The 6,972-nt window shown below is 35.6% G+C and overlaps 1 long non-coding RNA gene across 3 annotated transcripts in view; it reads right to left on the reverse strand.

The window, feature by feature from the left end:
• Window positions 1–6,875, reverse strand: part of LOC127175151 (uncharacterized) — a 273,811-nt gene extending 266,936 nt beyond the window's left edge. Inside the window, exon 1 of one of the 3 annotated variants that reach the window (XR_007828950.1) lies at window positions 6,666–6,875. This is a non-coding gene — a long non-coding RNA (uncharacterized LOC127175151). Of the gene's footprint in view, window positions 1–4,818; window positions 5,064–6,665 lie in introns of those variants that run through there. The other 2 variants (XR_007828952.1, XR_007828951.1) reach the window with 2 other exon arrangements.
• Window positions 6,876–6,972: the final 97 nt, after the last annotated feature.

Genomic DNA, 6,972 nt, shown 5'->3' on the forward strand with positions numbered 1-6,972 from the left:
AGTTAATTCAGCTCAGTTGAAATGAATGGAAATAAGTTAATCACAAACGCATCGCTTAGGAAAAATCAATTCGGCCGAGATATTCTAATAACAATACGTATAGGCAACGAGCGCTAATTCCATCATGCATAGAAACCAATATTTCACTCCGTTCATCTGACTAACGCATAAATGGAATATTTCACACTCTTTTCTTCAGTGAAAACAATATAGATTTTGATTTGCTTGCGAACAATTTTAATAAAAAGCTATTGATGGGATATTGATTGGTTAGCTCACGGCACAGCTCGTGGGCCCAGTGTGCAACAATCATTACGCCATGCTTTTGGGTTCATTTCAACTCATATGGTCAATAAAGACTCCATATGCTCTTGGCCCTTTGAACACGTCGGGATGCTTTTTCCACAGCGTCCTTTAAATCAAACTCTACTGTCAGGATGGGCCAGAAGAAATACTCAAATGTAGCACTGCTCCAACATCCGACTGACCGTGAATCAAAATATGCTGAAACAAAAGCATGTTGCACAAATTGATACTATATCTAATACAATATAGAAAAAAGTCATTATGTGTTGGCAGTGCACTATGATTTCCACCATCACTGAAACTTTAGTAGTATATAAGTAAATTGAATTTAAAACTGGCCAGCGTTTCAAGTCTTCTCAGCTTTTATTTTTCAAGAATCACTTTTATGCTGTAGTTTCAAAATTTGTGGCATCCCTCAAGGCTCCCTGAGTGGTTCCTTGACTTCTCTCCAGTCTGTACCTTCCTTTAAGAATGTGATCTCTGCACTCCAAGATCTTATTTATCCCCATGTCACTTTGTAAAATCTTTATTCGTGTGAACATATCTTTTAAATGTGAGAGCCACTGGAGTAACGGCAATAAAAGGCTGGAGAGGGATCAATGCTGAACGCATTACGCCTCGGCACAGAGACTTGGCTTTAATAATCAAAAAATTGATCCATTAAGCTCAACCTAATTCTTTGCCAAAACGGGAGAGGTGCTCAGTTTTCAACACATGGTTATGTGAAGAATTGCAATTTTTCACAGAGACTCTGGTCTAATGACACAATATTGAAGATGAAATGGGCTCATTACATCATATATATATATATTTAGTTGCTTAAAGGTCACAAATCCTGAATAATAAGTTTAGTAAATATTATGACAACCAGACTTTTCCTGTCTAAAACATCTGATGGAGAATGTAATTACATTTTATTTAACAACCTTAAAGGACAAGTGCACTGTCAAGTTAAACTACCAGTCAAAAGTTTTTGAACAGTATGATTTTTAATGTTTTTTGCAAAAGCAGTAATTTTATGAAATATTTTTACTATTTAAAATAACTGCTTTTGATTTGAATATATTTTATAATGTAATTTATTTCTGTGATCAAAGCAAAATTTTCAGCATTACTGTCTCAGTCTTTAGTGTCACATATTCCTTCAGAAATCATAATACACTGATTTGCTGTTCAAGAAACATTTATTATTAAATATAAAAAGAAATAAAGAAATATTAGAAATAAAACGCTTTTGTAATATTATACAATACACCACTCAAAAGCTTAGAGTCATTATTATTTTTTTTTTTAAACTATAGAACTTAAGGATGCTTTAAAATGATCAAAAGTGATGATTTCTAAATGATTACTAAATGATTAACTATTTATGATTTCTAAATGATTTCTATTTCAGATAAATGCTGTTCTTCTGAACTTTGTATTTTTTAAGGAACCCTGAAAAAAATTCTAGGTTTCAACATAATAATATTAATAATGTTTTTTGAGCTGCAAATCAGAATATTAGAACAATATCTAATGGATCAACGGACTGGAGTAACGATGCTAAAATTTCAGTTTTGAAAACATAGGAATAAATTACTTTTTAAAATATATTCAAATAGAAAACAGGTATTTTAAATAGTAACAATATTTAAAAATGTTACTGTTTTTGCTGTACTGTTTTTGAGCAGAAGAAAAAAAAAACATCTTACTTACAAATCTTACTGTTCAAAAACTTTTGACTGGTAGTGTACATCTGAACTGCATCTGCTAAGAGCCATCATTCATGTAATGAGCAAAGACTATTGTAACTTATTTTTTCTTGAAGTGTCCTAACATTTACTGAGCCCTTCGCACATGACCGCGATCGTTCTCCACACAAGCTTCAAAGGTTACTGGACGTGCCCGATTCAAAAGTTGTAAGTAAGAGTTCCACTTTTGATACTAGAATTTACCAAAAAAGATGAAATCTTATCCATGCCACTCCATTTGTGTCTATTCCACTGTGTAGGAGCAAACAGCAAAGTTTAAGAGCGCAGATGATAGGGGGGAAGTGGATGAAAAGGAGCACAAAGGAGGTAAACAACCAAAACCCTCTGAAACAAGACCCGTGGCAGAGTCGTTTGGACCTCGGTGGATGTGCAGGTCGAGCATCACAGCGCAGAGACACTTCCTCTGCGCCGTGTCCCTGGGCTGCCGCTGCAACTCAACACCGGCTATATCGATCGGACTCCTAAGCCTCCACCAACCTGGTCAAACCCAAGTCCTTTCTGATATTTACCCACTAAAGTATTCCCTTCTGCTAGCGCTGCCAACCCACAAGACATGGAGGGAGAAAAAAAGTCAATTATATACAACGTGCTTGGTTTCCCCTCAAGGATGGAATCCACCCTTTCTAATCCGATCAATTCATGTCAGACAGGAGGCTGGATTCAGCGCTATCTCTGAAGTCCTGTAATCCAGGCTAAGTCTTCACACTGCCTGCCTCACCTCCACAAGAAAAGGGTTTGGTCCAGAGCGTGATACAGCAAATTAGCCGTAGTGTACATTTAGACACACTGCAGTGGATGGGTGCCAGTGTGCTAACAGCTAGGCATAATTGGATAAGCAATTCAACTAATTCCTACTATAGTCAATACTACAGTTGACTCAAAAAAAATATAGGGGGGCTAGGGCTAGTTGTCACACTTTTTATGAATATTTTTATTTTATTTTATTTTAAAGTCATTTTTAAAAGTCAGTTTTCACATTAGCAGGCATGTTGAAATACATAAAACAATTTTTTGAATTATGCGCCATTTCATAACATTTCAAAACACACATAGGCTTTTTAAAAAGTCATTATTTTTAAAAATTAATTTCTATAATAGCAGGCATGTTGAAATATTCAGCCACAAATACTGTTAGAAATGTGACACCTTGCCTTAACCTGACCTGATCTTTCAAATAAAATCTATTTTTATTGCATTATTATTATAGTCACTTTAAGGCAAAAGTATGATGCTGTAATTTTAATTTAAATTTCTTTTTAAAGGGTTTTGAAATAGATATTTGAAAGGTGTGACAATTAGCCCCATTTTTATTGTAGATATTCAGCAAGGTACAATCTGATTTTTCTTTTCTTCCCCCCCTTTTTTAATCCCTTTAGCCACTGGTGAACTATATCCAAGCAGTATATAACTTTGAAGTATTTGGCTGGTGGTGAGACATGGGAAGGTGTCCCATTACAGACATGCAAAGGCTAACGGCCAGTGCGCACGGTAAATGAGCAGGAACGAGGAGAGAGTGCTGGGACACTTTAATTTCCACTGACATATTGTGCTTCATGTACAGTCTGAATGGCTCCATAAAGAAAGTGTAATGATGGTCCAGGACCCTGGCCAAATAGCTGACATGCACGGCTTCCCTGGTCAGCTCAGCACCGGGTTTGATCCGTCTCATTACACCAGTCATTCAAATAATGGGCAGCTATGGGAGCTCTGGTAAAGCTGCAACTAATACACATGCCAAAGTCTACATCATAGTGGTTCATTCTCGCTGTCTGCTTAGTATGCACAGGTGTTCAGGACTGAGAAAGCAAACACATAAATCTACATTTTCAATTTATAACGTACTATATTAAAATTATATAAGCAGACATTAAAAGCTTATTTTAAAATTATAGTAATTGCATAAAAAACTAAAAATAATGTTATGTATTTTATTAGTAAATAAGTACTATACTATTACTAAAAAGACAAAAAATATACAACATTCTTAAAATAATCATGTTCTAAAATATCCTCTAAAACATACAAATACTTTGTGCAAAAAATGCACAAACACATTACAATCTAGCATGTTATAATAGTCTTTAGATCATATGAGAAACTGAAGGAAGCTTAGATAAATCAACACTTATAAAAGGATCTCACGATCCACAGTCTAGCAATAACGATATATTTTCAAACCGATTCGTAAAAACAGCATTAAAGCTTGTCTACCGAGATCGGAAAAGAACAATAGCTCCTTATTCTCATTCAGATGAATGCATGGCAAGGAGAGAGAGAGGCGCGATAAATCGGCCACCCCTGCTCTTGTCTCGCTTCAAAAGAATCTGTTAGAGAGAGAGGGAGAGGGAAAAAAAAAAGCAGGGAGCAAGACCCACACGATGTAGTTCCAGCCAATTGCATTCCAGAGAAGTGACCATGGCTGGAGATAAACAATGCACAATAGATCACGCTCCTCAAAAGGTATAAAAGAAAGGCAGATGCCGCAGGAAAGCGGCAATGGCAGGAGAAAAGAAATAATCCGCGTTTCTCCGGCAATTCCGAAAAGCATAATTGTTAAAATCCTTTATTCAGGATTGCCATTAACCCTGTGCAGTGTACGGCTGTAACAATCTGCATGTGAAGGGAAATAGGAACCTCTCTCTCTCTCCTTCTCCCTATATGAGGTTGCCAGGCTCACCCTCTCCAAACCACAGCCAGAGCCAAAATCGCTTTAAATTGTTCCTCACTGTCGCAAACAAAAAAAGCATTTAACACTCACCCATTGTGCGGGGACTGATCTCTCAACCACTCTAGCACCCCGTCAACACAAGCCCAGATATCCTTCCACAGATATGTAAACAGCCCACTAAGATTTCTTTGTTTGGATTTTGAAGCTGGGTAGGTTTGCCTTTGCTGCGCTTGCTTTTACAGCTTAGAAGCAGGTGGATGACAAAACATCAATCTCTCCAGGCACAATGTGTAGCACGCACGCTTGACACTCTACACAAGCAATATACAATCACACACTCCAAAACAGGGCTCTCAGCTGTAATGATGTGTGTTTGCTTAAAGGCAGCTTTACTGAATATTTGAGCATTTTGGTTAAAAAAACACTGCATATTAGAGCCAGCCTGTGAGATTTAATGAAAGGGGAATTAGACACCAAAACATTCATCCATAGACATCTGCATAGCATCAGAGCTGAAAATGACAAGGGCAGGGAAAGTTATCCTTCACTTTTTATATTTCCACTCTAGAATTAATGTAAGACAGGTGCTATTGTCTATTTGAGGGGGGAACAAAATGTTTAAGCGGCGTACGTGTGTTCCCACAAAGGAAACCTGTCAGAGAACAACTGATATTGTAATATCTCAGATTCTGGCTATGTGTCACACTATTTACTCCAGTGGATGTTTCTCAAGATCAGTTTCTGCATAAACACAGACACCATTTTGGCTACAAATGTTAATAATAATAATGAATATTTCTATTGTTTTGCCCAGTAAAAACAAACACAGATAGCATATGTACATCTGCAAGATTGATCTGGAAAGCATCTGCTGCGTACAAACATCTGACAGATGTCTGGAAGATGTCAGTTTTACATACATTCTAAATCTTAAAGACATCTAATATATGTCTAATTGACATCTGATAGGAAATATCCTATAGACGTATTGCAGATGAGCAAACACTCTAAAAAAAACCATCTTCCAGATGTAAATGCAGACGTCAAATAGACGTCTCCGTGATGTATGTGTGTTATCAGGGAATAAAGTGAATTTAACATGTCACACTGAAACATGAATCATAGGTGGCCCATTAAGGAGCATCAGCAAACTTCCAAGGGGACGGCATGGATGATTTAGTGTCGTTAGTTTTATTATGTTTTTATCATGTTTTATTATTAAAGTATTAAAATAATCTAAGTCCAATATAAACTGCTAAAAAATAAATAATATAAAAATACATTCATTAAAAAATACGTAAACTGAAATAATATTCCAGCCCTTGCACACTTATAAAATATTGTTTTGTATCGAAAAAAGAACTATTGTTAATTAATTTCAAATACAACAGTTTCTGTTTAAAAAAGAAAGAAAGAAAGAAAGAAAGAAAGAAACCTCTTTTATACTTACAAAATATACATAAATAAAATATTTTCGAAATGAGCCCATCCAGTCAAACAAGATTGTAATACTGCCTTAAATAGCCTGCTATAGTAGGCGTAACAACAAAAGCAGCAAAGTCTAACAAAAAAACATTTATGAAATACAAAACAATTCATGAAACAGCAAAAATGTAAAAGGTTACGTACAGTAACATCGAATTATTTACACAAATAATTACTACTGTAATGTTTGATTTGATAAAACATGTCACAACTTGCCCCTACCTGAAAATGTCAGTCCTGAAAACATTTTTCAAACTCTTCATAGTTGACTACATCTTGTCTAATATAGTCCAGGGTGGATTTATTAAGTTCACTTGTTCACCCAACACATACAACAAAAATATGACGATACTAGAATTTAAGTTTAGATGACAGAATTTATGAAACCGTGTTTTTACTGCTGCAAAACGCTTCTAGAATAACGTTGTATCACATGGGGTGTTTTGACCTACCTGTTGCACTGTGTAGTTTGCTTGTTTAGATTTTGGTTAAAGGCGTCCTTTTTAATTGAAAAGGCGAATATAAACATTCATTAAGTTATTAAATAATACTAAACTTAATATATCGGACAATTTCACCTTTATTTAATAAGATGCTGAGGGATTAAATACGCGTACACCGCATATATACTGCAGTGACAGATTTGGTTATTCAAATTTTAACAGTTAAACAGGTCTTACGTGGTTAAATTCAGTTGCAAATTAGTTCAAATAAAGTTTGGTGATTCAAACTTTAGTGACGTCAGCGACGCTTGATTCT

The sequence above is a fragment of the Labeo rohita genome, chromosome 13 (genome assembly GCF_022985175.1).
Source record: "Labeo rohita strain BAU-BD-2019 chromosome 13, IGBB_LRoh.1.0, whole genome shotgun sequence".
Classification (NCBI taxonomy): Eukaryota; Metazoa; Chordata; class Actinopteri; order Cypriniformes; family Cyprinidae; genus Labeo; species Labeo rohita.